The sequence below is a fragment of the Geospiza fortis genome, unplaced genomic scaffold, assembly GCF_000277835.1.
Source record: "Geospiza fortis unplaced genomic scaffold, GeoFor_1.0 scaffold40, whole genome shotgun sequence".
Lineage (NCBI taxonomy): Eukaryota > Metazoa > Chordata > Aves > Passeriformes > Thraupidae > Geospiza > Geospiza fortis.
The window spans coordinates 15162338-15177697 of NW_005054297.1; the positions used below are offsets into that span (position 1 = coordinate 15162338).

Consider the following 15360-nt stretch of genomic DNA (forward strand, 5'->3'; position numbering starts at 1 on the left):
TTTTGTAGGTCCAAGAAAAAGAAAGATATTAATTAAAGGATAGGAGTTCAAAGTCAGCAAATGCAAGAAATTTTATTCTTGGTTTTTAACATGCAGTGAAAAAAATCTACACCACAGCTGTGTAAGTTTTCCATAGAATCACCACTGTTTCCTTATCAGAGTCCCTCTTGATTATTTCAGAATTGGCTCAGCAGTTAACATATGATTAAGAAAAGTAGCAGGAGGAAAAAACAATCAAGAAGTGCTCACAACCAAAACAAAACCCACAAAACTCCAAGAGTTCAGAAACATGATTATCCTTTTTCTTCCCTTGTTTTGTTTTCTTACTTAGTAGTTCCATCTGCCTAAGTGACAGCTTGTTCAAAATCCCCACTGGTCCTTTTCTAATGCAGTATTTTTAAAGAGTACACAAAGTCTAATCCATAATTATCAACCCTCTCGGGATACCACTCACTACTAAAAATAAAGCCTAATAAATTATCCTAAGATGAATAGTGATTTTGATGTAAATATAGCAGTCAAACAAACATGAAAAAAGCATACAGTGGAAAAGGAGAAATAAACAGCATCTTCCCAAACCTCCAGAAGCACTGAGATTTCTTCAGTTGAAGTTTATATTTTGGTTCCTCAATGATTTAATCAGAAAATTAGATTTCTAAATTGTTACACAGTCCTTTCAAAGCAATAGAACAGACTTTAAGTTTGCCTGTGGAAGTCAAAAAGAGCAAATAAAGCCCTTGAGCAAATTGAGAAAAAAAGAACTGTAGCATGCAAACCCCAGCAATTTGGTCACCCAATATTTATGTTCAGAGATTACTAAAACCAGCTGATATTTTAACCAACCTGATAGCCATTAATTCCACAATCATCCTTTGACCACCACAAAAAAAAACCCTCAAAAAATTAAGCAAAAAAATGGACAATTAAACCCAAAGAGAATCTAAGGGTACTCAGCCTCTGTTAATCAATTACCAATGGATCACCTAATCAATGTAGTTTCCAAAGTCTCTCTCAAAAGGAAAGAGACTGAGTCTAAAGGAAAGCTTATCCTAACAGCATTTGCTAGCATCCTTCCTTTAGAAGAAGAAAATTTACAGAAGAAAAAATCTTCACATTTTTGACCTTACATTACTCCCCTTTTCCTTGATATTTTTTTGCCTCTATAAATTTAAAGGCAGACATTTTATTTTACAATGGCTATGAAAAAGAGTTCCTGCATAACTGCCATTCATCAGTGACAGAAAAGACTACAATATGTCAAACCAGAGAGGCAGCTACTCTAGAGAGCATGGACTAGATACACATTTTTTATTATGTGTAATGATGCAACACATCTTCAGAGTAACAGTATAGTTTAACAGTCTGTAGAAAGCTCTAAGGATTTCATAGTCCCAAAGGGAAACATTCCAAAGCAGCAGTTAAGTCATTGCTTTCATACACAGAGATGTGACATTACAGCTGGTAGTTAAAGGAAACATGGTAATTCTTAAGTGCTGAAGTTACAAGAAGAAAATAATTTCTTTTGGTAATTTTGCAGATGCATATTTGGTTTCAACTACAAGAATGAAAAACGGCACCAACAACTCCCTCTCTGAATATTATGGCAGTTCTCACAGAAAGTCTTGCTGAACATTTTGTACCCCAAATCAGTCTAACCACGTCAGAAAGACTAGTTTAGTTTCCAGCCCTGAAATATAATTAAACTCACCTTTATTATTTGCAAAACACCAATAAAAGGCTCTGTACAGTGATAATGAAGTTTTCCCAGCTATCCATAAGTTTACATGACCATTAATAAACCCACAACCTTTAAAATGTCCCAGGTAGCTAAAATGAAAAATTGAAAAATCTAACTTAAAAACAGTGCTTGTACATCATCCCTGCACAATGAAAACCATCACTGTCCAGTGAAAAAAACCAGTAAGATTGACACCAAATCTTCCACCTTACACTATGAGGAGTAGCTGAGCTTTGTTTATCAGCTGGGGTTGCTTAGTCTGGAGAAAGGGAGAATCAGGAGGGACTTTCTCTTCAGCTACCTAAAAGGAGGCTGGAGTGAGAGGGTGTCAGTCTCTTGTCCTAGGCAACAAGTGGCAGTATGAAAGTAGAGGGACTCACATTCTTCCAGACTGCCCTGGAAAGTGGTAGAGTCACCATCCCTGCCAGTGTTAAATAACGTGGATATAGCACTTGAGGATGAGGTTTAGTGACAAACATGGTGGTGGTGCTAAGCTGACAGTTGTACTTCATGATCTTACAGGTCTTTTCAAATATTAATGATTCTATAATTATAATAATATACTAAACAATCCTGTAAAGGAAATACTGTCTAGATAATTCTTGTTTGCATGAAAATAATGACCATTGTGTCTCTGAATTATAACAATAATTAAGGTCATTAAATGGTCAGGTTTGAAATTGTATTTGCTGAAATAATTCTAATTCACTCAGTCATTTGTAGACTAAAAATAGTTTATCTTTGTAGTGTACCCACAAAATTAGGTACTACAGTCTTGCACAACTGCACTTTGAATAATAGTATCTACAAAGGTGTTCTTAAATGTTTTGAACTTATTATTTTGCACAAATTAAAGGTATAATCCATCTAACAAATAGTACAAAAATGTTCTTTGATGTTAGCAGAAAAAAAATGTTAAAATGCTTTCTAAACCACCAAATATGAAAATATTTGCTAGGGGTAAGCTTTTCTTAAAACAGAAGACCGAATATATGGCCTGTGTAATGAGTATCTTTATTTTAAAACTGGGATTATTTGCAGATATATTTATTAGGAATATGAATTTAAAGTGAAAGCTGTATTTTAAAATAAAAAATAAGTTAAAATCTACCAGTTCATGAACTAAACATTTAGACAGCTTCCACAGCTAACAGAATGCTTTGCTTTCCAAACTGTTAAAGCTACATATAACTAGTTGGCATTTCAAAAGCATGTCTAAGACAAAACCTATTCCCTCAGGAACAACACTATGTTTTATTAATTAAAATAACTGTAACATTTCTAAAATTCATTGTCTTGAAATTGAGGCTTGTGAAAGACATTAAGGAACTCAGACCAGAGTATTAAAATAGGGCAGTTCGTCTCATTAACTTCCACAAATTTCACTTAAAAGGTGTTTATTCATATTGGCACTTTTCCAAGCAATCCACTGGGCCTCAGAGCAATGCAATTGGCCTCAGTAATTCTGTAATTAGTGCTAAACAAATACGTTAATCCAAATAATTTCTAAATAAAACACAAAGTTATTTGTGTAATTACAAGAATAAGCAAATACAGACAGAAACATTCTAGAAATACAACAAAAAAGTTCTATGCTAAACAGAAACCAATTACTGTAGAGGATTATTTTATTACATGTTTCCTATTATTTACAGAACTGTACCTGTATGAAAATGAATCAGAGAAACTTAAAAACATTATATTCACGGACTGATAAAAAAGATCCTTACAATTAATATTCAGAAATAATAATCCATTATTGCTTCAAAAAGTTGCAGCTTCAAAGATTTATGTGCACAAAATTAGATGTAATTTTACTTAAAATATAATTTAAAAAATCATTTGACAGCCTCACTCGGCTACAGTTAGTTACTAGACTGCAATGGTTTTGACATGTAGAATATTAGTTGAAAAGTAACAGTCTTGCCTTTTGAAACAGGTAGTGCTTTAAGCTAAACAGACATCTTGTCTGGCTCTCTCTCCACTAATGTAGGACATCTTTTCCCTGAAGGCATTTTTGCAATTCATTAATCATTCTAACTGGAAAACTTCAAAGTTAAAGCTTTATATTTATGCAAAGTTTATGGAGATCTAGGTACAGATATTGCTTTCAACTACTTAGAAATATATCTGGAGTAGTTCCTAGTGATTTCCAAGATCTAGGGAGCCTGACCCAAACACAACAGAAACCACTGCAGTTTCTCATTGACCTCATATCCTACAAATAATGCATTATAAACATTTCTTATTCTGAAAACAACATCTGACTTGAAATGTCACAATCTATAATACTGACTGTATTTTACATACATTAAAGTAGACTTAAAGTTTCTTGTTTATTTTAAATACTGACATAGAACACTAGTGTTTCTTTAGCTTCCAAAGAGTCTCTGGGATAACAATAATAACAGTAATTCATCACAGTTAAATTATACTTCAGTACCTGTAATTCCACAAATGAAAGAAAAATGCTTATGGCAGAACTTTCATTTTACCAGAAGGAAAATAACTGGAATATACAGGGGACATAAAGTCGCTAGTATCAACATGTGACACAAACACTCCTGCTCCATTATGCAAAATCAAATTTAATCATTCCTTTTTAAATTTATAAATCAAAATCGTTTATCTATATTCTTTTTGTGCCTTCATATCAAAATGGAACTAAAAATCTGTCTGAGAAGCAGAATGGAAATCATCCAATTACCTTTTTCCCAGAAAATTGTTTCTCAATTTTAAAGACTTCTTTTACTGAATATTTCTAATGGTCACTGAGAAGATACAGATTCTTGGCGCTTTCTCAAAATTAGTTCTGTAGAGAGAACAAATTTTGATATGGGTGGACAGAACTCACACAGCCCAAATTCCAGGAAATATCCTAGAATTTCCCTCTTTCTGATAGCTCCCTAAGAAATCATCAATTTAAGAAAAAATTTATGCCAAAAAAACCCTTTAAGAATTTTATGATGTTTGCAATTTCAGAACAAGCAGTACTTTCTAGGTTTCATGCAGCCAGCGATCACTGGAATTTCACATAATACAGAACACAATTAAAAACAGAAATCTATAAACAATCACAAGGAAAGAAAAAAGAATAGGAAGATCTTGAGCTGTGACTTCTATCATTAGGCCCAAAAAGTAAGGGGCTTGCTTTTGTTGGCCACTAAAGCAAAACAAAACAAAACAAAAAACAAACAAACAAAAAAAAACCAACAACAACAACAACAAAAACAAGTCAAAGTACCTAGAGAGTCAAAGAAACACTGAATATGAACGACAGTCAGTAACTGTGAAACCAAATAAACAGACTCTGGATCAGATACACTGTTGAGAAAATAGGTATTATTTAGGTATTATATTGAGAAAATAGGCATATTGATATTAGACTTTCAATTACATAAAAACTGCCTAGATGGGATATTAAAGATTTTTTTGCCTGACCTGTATTCATTCCTGTTCCAAATGCATGTTACCTGAAAATACAAAATAACGAGAAAAAATTTGTTAATTATATTTAGCTAGTTAGAACCTCTACAGATTTCCTTTAAAAAACCTAAACATGGCCAGTAAAGGTGGTAGAATAAAAAGGATGAGAAGAACTGTTGAGACTTTGAACTTATTTCTGTCATAGTGAAAAATTTACATTTCAATTAATTCATACCAGTGCTGTAATCTATTCACAGCTTTTAAAACCATTGAGACTTTTTCCTTTTACATTCTGTATTGAAATACCTTGATTAACTCCGAATTCCACAATTACTTTACATAAAAGTCTTCACATTAGTACTGCATAAATAAAAGGCTAGCAAAATCAGTATGATAGCATCAATGACAGAATATGTGCTTTTTATTTATACTTCAAAGGAGAGATTTTAATAAATTAAATGCATGTCAGAATTTGTAAAAATCTCTGCATCAACATGACTGTATTTCTCCTTCTCTTTCTTCCTTTCTGCCTCCAAATGCATGCTTCTATCTATTTCCTGATTGACAAATTCTTTTTATTATAATGTTAATGCATTACATCACAGTTGATAGTATATGCATGGAGGAGAAAGATAAGTGATGTATCTTGGTACCTTTTCCTGTGAAATTACATTAGCCTCCTGGGATACAGGATAGGATGAAGCTGCAGATTCAAAGATCATTACACTGCTTATAACCCTTTGTATTTATCCCCAGCGCTGCTAAAACTTTACAGAAAATCAAATTTCTCTGAAGCTGCATTAATGTCCAACCACCCCTTTTTGTACACCAGACTTCATTCCACCTGGCAAGTAATGCACAAAAGGATCTAATATCAATCACAGGAAATTATAAAAAAGCTAAAGGTTTGGCATATTTGGTAAAGAATTCCACCAGTGCTCTACTTCTAATTTACGACAGTATCTTTGCTCTTCTATTCCATTTGGTTTTTATTAAGCAGAAAGACGAAGTGATGAGCAATGCAGTCAAGGCTGTACTTTAGCTTTCATCATCTTCTTACCACATGGGAGGTATTTTATGACTAATATAGGTAACTTTTTCACCTCATAAACAGTCACTTTACAGAACATGTACAGGGCATGCCTAAAAAAGGAAAAATAAATCCAAGGACTAGCTAATATTCCAGTCAAAACAAAGCAGAAAATAGCACCTCTCTCCATTCACACACCACTTTAAAACAGAAACAAAATCCCACAGCAGCTGTGCTGTGAATGAAAACTGTCTTCTCATTGATCTATTCCAGTGACTGACTGCTATGTCAATATTAAGCTTAAGATTTCAATTATGAACATAAAAAATGTACGTATTTGTATTCTATAAAAGTAACAAAGACAGTCCATGTCCTTCCAGATGATTTCCATTTTTTTCACTAACTCAGAAACAACCTAAATGTCATAAGAATTGTACTCTTTTTACTGCCATATCTTCCTTTTGATGATAGCAAATAAATGCAGATCTTAAGGTTCTCTTCTGAACAGAATAATACTCAAGTGGTGTTTTATACCCTGTGCCAAAAAGAGGGATTCCAGCTTTCAATCTAAACAAGAGGGTTTTATCATTACCAGGTGTCTTCAATAGAAAGAATACTGCAAAGTACAACAACAACACCCCGCAAAAAAATCATAGAATGGTTTGGGCTGGAAGCGACCTTTAATGATCACCTAGTCCACCAGGTCCTGCCACAGACTGGGGTGTTCTTCACTGGACCAGGTTGATTGAAGTCCCATTCACTTGGAACTTTGAACACTTTCAGGGATAGGTCACCCACAATTTCTCTGGACAATCTGTTCCAGTGCCTCAACACCATTCCTGTAAAAAATGTCTTCTTAAGTTCAATCTAAATCAACCCTCTTGTAGTTCAAGACCATTATCCCTGCTCTTACCATTACAGGGTCTCCATCTTTCTACAAGAACACTTTAGTACTGAAAAGTTGAAATTACATCTTTCTGCAGAGTTCTCTTCTCCAGTATGAAGAACTTCAACTCTATTAATCTTTCCTCATAGGGGAGGTGCTCATTCTATCCCTCTGAACTGCCAATTATTTTTGACCTGAATTTTATCCATTTCAAGCTGGCTATCCTTCATCTCTTACTCACATGATGATAATGATGAACCAATCTTACTATACAGATATGGTTTTCTCCATAAGGACACTTTCATCAGTTTTAGCTTCTCCTATTAATGCTTGATATCTTCTTTCTTTGAGCAAGAGATATCTTTAACCAATGAAACTTGACTTATTGCATGAACATGTATGTGTAAGCTACTCTAAGCTAACCTTACAGTAAAATAAAGGCATTCAAGTTATTAAAAAGGAGGTAGAGTTCATCTACAGAAGGTATGTGAAGCAGTTCAGCTGAAGCATGTATATATGGCACTTAGGGACACGATTAATGGTGGACAGCTGGAGCCTAAGACCTTAGGTGTCATTTCTATCCTAAAGCATTCTGTGATTCTAGAACTTCCTGTTTCCCTTGGCTGAATTCAAGCAAGTGTCAAGCTCTTGGGCTTTCAGGGGTTCACAGAGCTAAGTCAAGGGACTACAGATATAAAATACAAAACAGGAAAATCTGAATAGGTATAAGGAAAAAAAAAAAATGACACAAGAATGGTCAAATAGTGGAGAAATAAGGACTTATTTTTAAGTTTCAATCCTTAAAACATTTGAAATTTGATGTGGGCTAGACCTACAGAGCCAGCTCTAACTGGAACTGCTATGAGCAAGGGGTTGGATAAGAGGACCTTCCTCCCAATCTAAGGCTATAATTTAATTTGCAATGCAAATTAGAGAGAAGCTAGTACAAGCATTAGCTGGCAACATTTCTCACAGGCCTGAATATACATCAAAGCAAAACTTCAAAACAAAGATCAAGGAATATTAAGGAGTTCTGTGACTGTTTCTTTCCAAGTGAGAGGTTATTTTCTTTCAAGTCAAATGAGTAATCTTTGACTGATATGTGTATGTCATGTCACCTATATCAAGCACTGAAAAAGCTCAAGACTCTTCATTAGCCTACTTTTAAAACTGAATTTTGCAAATTAATATGTAAAATATACACACATAAAACCATATACTGAAAACAGATAAATTCAATTTCTTGGAAGAATTGGTTCTTAAATTACCACAGAGTCAGTTTAAAACCCCTTCTGCACTGCAGCAAGTATTGAATTTTTTGTTTCTATACTTTCTTTTACTTCTGCATTTCAGCAGAAGAAACAAACAAAAGTACTCAAATGAATGTACAAGTAAAACTTTTGGAATATCAGACACTAATACTGATATCTTTCCACAAACAAAACAAGGGAATTTTAATTAGACCAAGGGATCTAATGTCTAGAAATGCTCAGATCTACCTGGAACTAAAGCCAAGCTAGCTGTGCTTGAACATATTGAAATTACATACTCATAACTGTTTGTAAATATTCACTGTTCCATATTTAGGCATATTTATCTTTAGATGGTACTTTATACTTAAAATCCCACCGCTCATAGTTTGTCATGTATTATGAGAATAAGGATGGATATGGGAATTTCACCTTCCATGATACCATAAAAATAAATTTAGGGTTGTGAAACATTTGGGAACCACAAAGATAATTGTTATTAAAGAAGCGTAAGGCAACATAGGAATTCTATATTTAGAGCACAACACAATACTTAAAAATTAATGAGAAATCAGTCATGTACAGAGTAATAAAAATAAAATAGCAGTTACTCTCTGAACTTGCATATCCTATAGAGTGAGAATTGAAAGAAAAGTTGAACAAGCCTCCATATAAATACTACATACATAAAGAATAACATATTAAGCACAAGGGAGAAAGATGCAACATAAGGCGATATACAGATAGAATTGTTTCTGATATTTCCTAACTCAGAAATACTAAATTATATTTTGTTATCAGGGTGAATAAAAGGTTTTATTATATTATTTTAATTCACTAATACCATTTACCTAGGAAAATATCTTCCATAACATGACATTTCATCACCACCTATTTTGCTTAACTTTTAGCACTGATTCTCTACTACCTGGAATTATTTTTATTGTGAGAACCCCAAAATAATTGCTATGCAGGCAGTAGACAGAACTTATATTAATATTGCTTCTCATCTTCTTACAATTGCTGACTAATATTATCCATACGCTTTTCAATCCTCACAGTTGGAATTAATACTAATTAAAAACTGGCACAGACTTTATTCACAAATATTTAAGGACCCAGATCAAAGCCTTCAATTCTCACAGATGAAAAATTCAGTAATCCTCTGCAATACCTTCTACAAACTTGCAAACAGAGGACAGCATCCTTTAGTTTTTCCTATATACTTTTCTTATAACTCATTTGAGGAATAATCTAGAGGTGGGTCAACTGAGCATTTAGATATAGATTTAAATTCTGATTTCTTCAATATATGACTTCCCTTTCTAAATCAACTTTTATATTAACCAAAATATATATATTTTCTATAACGTCACTTTGTTGATTTTACAAAAATAATTTACTTTGACTCTAATCTCTTTTAAATTCTAAACTATTTTTTAAAAATTATTAACCGTAACATGCATTAGAATAGAAACAATTTATAAAAAAATAGTTTTCAATAAGGCTTTAAAGTATTATGCTTCTAAAATATTTATGATAGATAGTTATAATTTAAAATGAATTATTTATCATGGACAGTTTCATTCATAAAAAACATAATTCTTCTAAAGGAGATTACAATAGTGTCATATATTTAAAAAAAACCCCAAAACTCTAGAAACACTAAGATGTTGAGCAATAGAAGGCTGTAAGCCTCAAACTATCTCTGCAGTAGATACAGAAAAGTAATATCATACAGAAAATATCTGCCAAATAGGTAAGAAGCAGAAAAGGAAACAAAGACACTTTTTGCAACTGTTTTAATCTAATCTGCAGAAATACTGCATTATCACAACTGTGATTTTGGTGCTAATGGATAGTACTAAAAAAAATATCAGAATTAAGGTTGACTGTCTTAATTAAAACTTTATCTAAATATATTCAAATGTCTCATTTAATCATAACAATTAATTTTCCTTAATAGTCAGCTTGACATCTCTCTAAAACCTCTTTATCCTATATTACTAATTCTCTATCAACTCAGCTTTGCTTTTGACTATATATAGGTAACATTTTAACTATATACAAACCCACTAATATTCACTCACAAATGTAAGCTTCAGATTAATGGTACAATTACCCGAACAGCAAAGGTTATTTTATGTAATTCCAATTATTTTCAGAGGTTTTCCTTTTCAAATTTCAATTAATTCTTAAAAGTTCTAGCCAAAAGAATTGGTTGCTTTTTAAATGTGACAATATACTCAATCACTCAAATCTTGGCTCCAAAAGGCTGAGGTCAAGCATGTGGGAGGAAGGGGGAAAAGAAGGTGGGGAGATATGGGAAATAAAGACCTTGACAGGAAAATAAATGGCCTACACAGGTAGTGGCAGTTGCAAACTGCAAACAAGTGGTAGGCAATCCCAGTAAAGACTGGGGAAAATTCCCTTGCAGTTCATACTGTGCATAAATAAATACAGCTTAAAATATCTCTTTATTCAACATAGTAAATAAGAACCAAAGTGCCATGACAGGCTGGCCAGAAAGGACTGCCACTGCACTGACATTTCAGAGATTGTCAAGCACAAAACAAAAGTTCATGCATGATAATTAGTTATGTGTCCAATGATCCAATAAGCTATCTGAATACTAATACATGTTCCCACTGCAGGAATACTAGACAGGGAGTATATAGGTAAAACATTTGTCCAAAGAATACATTTAGAAGTTGCAAATCTTTTTGAGAATCAAACATATGTACAATCACTTCTTGCCTTCATTATTAAGGTTCTAAAAAGACAGTCTTTTTGCCCAGAGATGCATGAGAAATAAATATTACAAGGCAAGATAAAGATTTTAGAATTTTGCCTTATTGAATTTATAGACCTCCTTAGTGGTGTGCTTTTTTTAAAAGATCTAAAGCCTTTACCAAGTTGACTAAATTCTTCCTAAAGGATCATTTGTTTTACCAAAAGTACACAAAACTCTATAAAAACAAAAAAGACAATTAGTTCATTTATAAACCACTGAACGAAATCTGTTATTTATGTAAGTCTTGCAGAAAAATATTGAGTACGCATTTCCTGAAGAAAGAGGAGACCACAGAGCTTCAAAATTAAAGGAAAATCTTGTAAAAGAAATAATGAAATAGCTGGATTCCAATTTCCACAGATGATAAAGCAGGTACAATTTTCTATTATTGACAGCTTATTTTACATCAAATACAAAATCCTTAACATAGATTCTACTCTTAAGCAAATACAATAGTTTAGACCATATTCTTACACTTCCTATTTAATAACATAAAAAGATCCACCTTTATCTATTTTATCTACTGAAGCACAGCAATCTTTCTTAAAGTCACACACGTGAAACAGGTTCCATTTGGACTTATATAATGGGAAGATACGATTGCAATTTCTGAGTAAATCAATTTAGAAAATTGGACACAAAAACCCCTGTGATTTTTCTTTTTTTTTTCCTTTTTTCCTGAAAACTGCTTTTACTTAATTTTGAAGATTTCCTGGTAAAAAAATATTTGCTAAATTATATTTTCAAGTCAACCAAACAAAATTGTAACAAAGTAGTTGAGGAAGATAAATCTCAGCAATTTTGTACTGGTTTATTACTGTATATATTGAAAAGAAGAAGATGTAGATTCAGTTAATTTTCATCCCTGCTCGAATCTTCTGACTCCATGTTCATACATGTGATTTACAGCGGAATGCTGAAATAATCCACCGATATCTGGAGAATATTGTTTAGGATTGAAGCAAGCTCGTAGGCCATGTTCAAACAACAATTTCCATGTTTTGTTAAACTGGAAGTCCCATTTCCAAATACAATTTTTTGCCAATTATGTCTAGTCTTAAGGATTTATCATTCCTTCTATTCAATTACTGTGCATCATTTGAACTGAACTATAATAAAGACTACAAGATTCTGCCCTGTGCAGTGAATCCTTTCAGATTTTACCTACTGTCCTAGCAAAGCCCATCGGGAACATCCCAGCGCTCCTCAACAGAAACTCAACAGGATCAGCTCTCGTGCACTGCAATCAGAGCAGAAGTTACAGCTTTTGTCACTAGTTGTTTCTGATCTAGCAAAGTGCATAGAAGTCAGAATGGTAGCCTTAAAAGCAATAAATTGCAATTATCTAAATCAATGTCACTGCTTTCACAGAACATCCCTGTGTGATGGTCTCTAACCTGCTCCTCCCAGGAGCTGAAAGCCATAAAATGAACAATAGAGCACTGCAGGTTGTGAGAGAGGTTTGAGTAGAACATTGTGGTGTTTGGATAGACAGGCAGGGTGCCTCTGCCTGATGCAAATCCAAGAAACATGCCTTCATAAGAAGCAAGTAGAAGATATTTTACAAAGGCAATTTATAAAAAGAGGTAAGATAGCATATTATGGAATTTTAATTACTTTTCTGCTAAGTAGGCTAGATTAACATTATTTTTCAGAGGCTATCTTATAAATTATGTGCAGTTTTATTTCTTCCATTCTTATTCTGAGGAATCCTACTACTACTCACTCAACACAGCACATTTCTGAGCAAGCATTTCAGTTCTCAGTTTTAAGAACTTGTGTGGGAGTATTCGCAGCTTACTGGTTAGGTTTTACAAGAGAAAATCACAAACAGTGCTAAACATCTACAAATCATTGGACAGCCTGGCATTTTAGGGGAGAAAGCAAAAGGGCTTTTTCTCAACTGGTACTGGTCACAGTGAATAGTTCATCAGGGAGAAGTGCTGATTAAACAAAAAAGTAATTTTAAAAGCATAAATTCTGCAAAAAAAAATCCACCTAAAATTTTCAGCCCTCTGAAGGAGTAGGAGAATACATCTCTCAATTCAACTAAGGATATACTAAGGCTTTCATAGTCAGCTTTTTAATGAAATTTACTGTTTTAATACTTAAATGACTGTAAGTGAGAAGACAATACACTACTTTCATAGTATTGCTTCTTTAGGTCTTTCCTCCCATGATGTTCTGTCTCTATCTTGGTTCCTAAATTCCAGTCAGAATACCTTTAATCCCCTCACCTCTACAATAAGCCAGATCCAGGAAGAAAACCAAAATATGCAAACAAAACCAGACCAACCAAACAAAAAACCCAACAAACTCTACAGTTTGGAGGTGAGAGTTCTTACACTGTCTTCCTACATTCATTAAATTCTTAGTCCTACATTCATTAAACACTTAGATTACACACAGGGTTCCTTTACACTGAAACATACACAAATCCAGGAATTCTGAACAGAGGTCCCCCTCTTGCTTTTCCACATTACAATCTTTCTACCTGTCTATGAAAGCACAGGAGAGGTATGGAAAAGGGAAAAACACTATGATACAGATACTATGACATAGCCAATGCAACTTAATTCTTTAATACTAGAATGAACTTTTATTTTGTGACCTATTAACAGGCCAAAACATTCAAAAGTAGGAAAACACCCTTCTGAAAAATAATGCTAATATCATTCAGCTACTTTGTGTTTACAAAATATACAATCTTTTATTGACTAGTGTAAGTCAAGTCAAAATTAATTTATTACTTTGTTATCATAGACACACTTTTAAACTATTTAAAAAGAACTTGAAATTTTTTGTCACAGGTAGCATTTCAAGTACATCTCTAATCATAGCAGATATGTTTCTTTCAATCTAGAAAAAAAGCTTGCACATGGGTACAATACACTGTTTTCTTGTAAGTGCCTACTCAATTTATTATTTGCTAATGAAAAATTCTTCCCCTAACTCCCTCTCCTTTGACACATGAATAGAACACTTTATTCTTAATTGAAAACTGCAGTCAGAAAAGAAGTCAAACTGACTTGTTTAATAACAAGAGCTTCTCCTAAAGCATCACTATAAACTAAATTGAAGTGTATTTTTCTTAAATATGAAATATGCTATTGTTATTCTATGTGAGCTGTTCCTCAAATGGGCTTAAGAAGCAGAAATAAAAGTCAGTTTAAACATGTTTTTTGCAGATTTCTGGACCACAAACCTCAGATCTAAGGCATACATTTGAGATCTAATATTGTTACAACTATTATTTCCCTCATTAAATCATGAGTACAAGGCTGAGAGAAAACAATACTAAACAGGGTTCTTTATTCTCTAGAAGTGTATTTTCACAGAGGGGAAACGAACAGCAACTATCTTAATAAATTAATTCATATTGAATTTAAGGTTCTTTATAGAAGCATCATGCAAAAAAAACCCCTTCACTTTCCTACAAAAATAAAAATTATAGTCCATGTTTATTTCCCATTTCATAAAACAAGCTGAAACAGAGACAGTACAATTTGCAATATTTAGGAAGAGAAAATATCTTGGGATGAGCTACATACCTAAAATATTACGCAACAATAATCTGTCATAATACATTGTAAGTTTACAGTATTTCCTACCATCATAGCACCTAAATCCAAACCAAAATATTTCAGCATCACATGTTATTACATTAAGTTCTTGACTAAATTCTACATTAACCCAAGAAATTACCCTGAAATAGTATAAACAAAAATCTTTCTCTAAACATAAGTCTCTCTTCTTCCTGTGCAAACATTTTTATGTAAAAAAATTTGTTATATACCTGTTTTGATGTTATGTTTGATTTGATATACCCCAGTAGAAAGCTTCACAGGTTTAATAGCACAATCAGTGTTGCTTTATCTTCACTGCCCAGCACTTCATGCATCTCTTGAAGAAACTCTGGACCCCTAACTCTTGTTATTCAGCTAATAAATAACATTTATTTTAAACTGTGAGACTGAATAAATTTAACTCTGATATAATCTATAGTAAAATTTAACATTCAATATAAAAGAAATAAATCACTACATCTTGTCATGCAGATGTCATTGCCAGCAAAATCCATGATCTCTTAATAGGAAAACATCCACAAGATTTGGTTTTAGGCTTCATCCAAAAGCCAGAGCAGTGCAACAAGAACTGATTTGGCAATCAATTCACCTTCTTCACTGAAAGGAGACAAAACAGGAAAATATTACATGGCACTATATAGTAAACAAT

General features: G+C 33.1%; 1 long non-coding RNA gene across 1 annotated transcript in view; it reads right to left on the minus strand.

Moving 5' to 3' along the window:
- Positions 1 to 15360, minus strand: part of LOC115947677 — a 218227-nt gene that overhangs the window by 50234 nt on the left and 152633 nt on the right. Inside the window, exon 2 of the long non-coding RNA XR_004081536.1 lies at positions 5180 to 5211. This is a non-coding gene — a long non-coding RNA (uncharacterized LOC115947677). The remainder of the gene's footprint in view (positions 1 to 5179; positions 5212 to 15360) is intronic.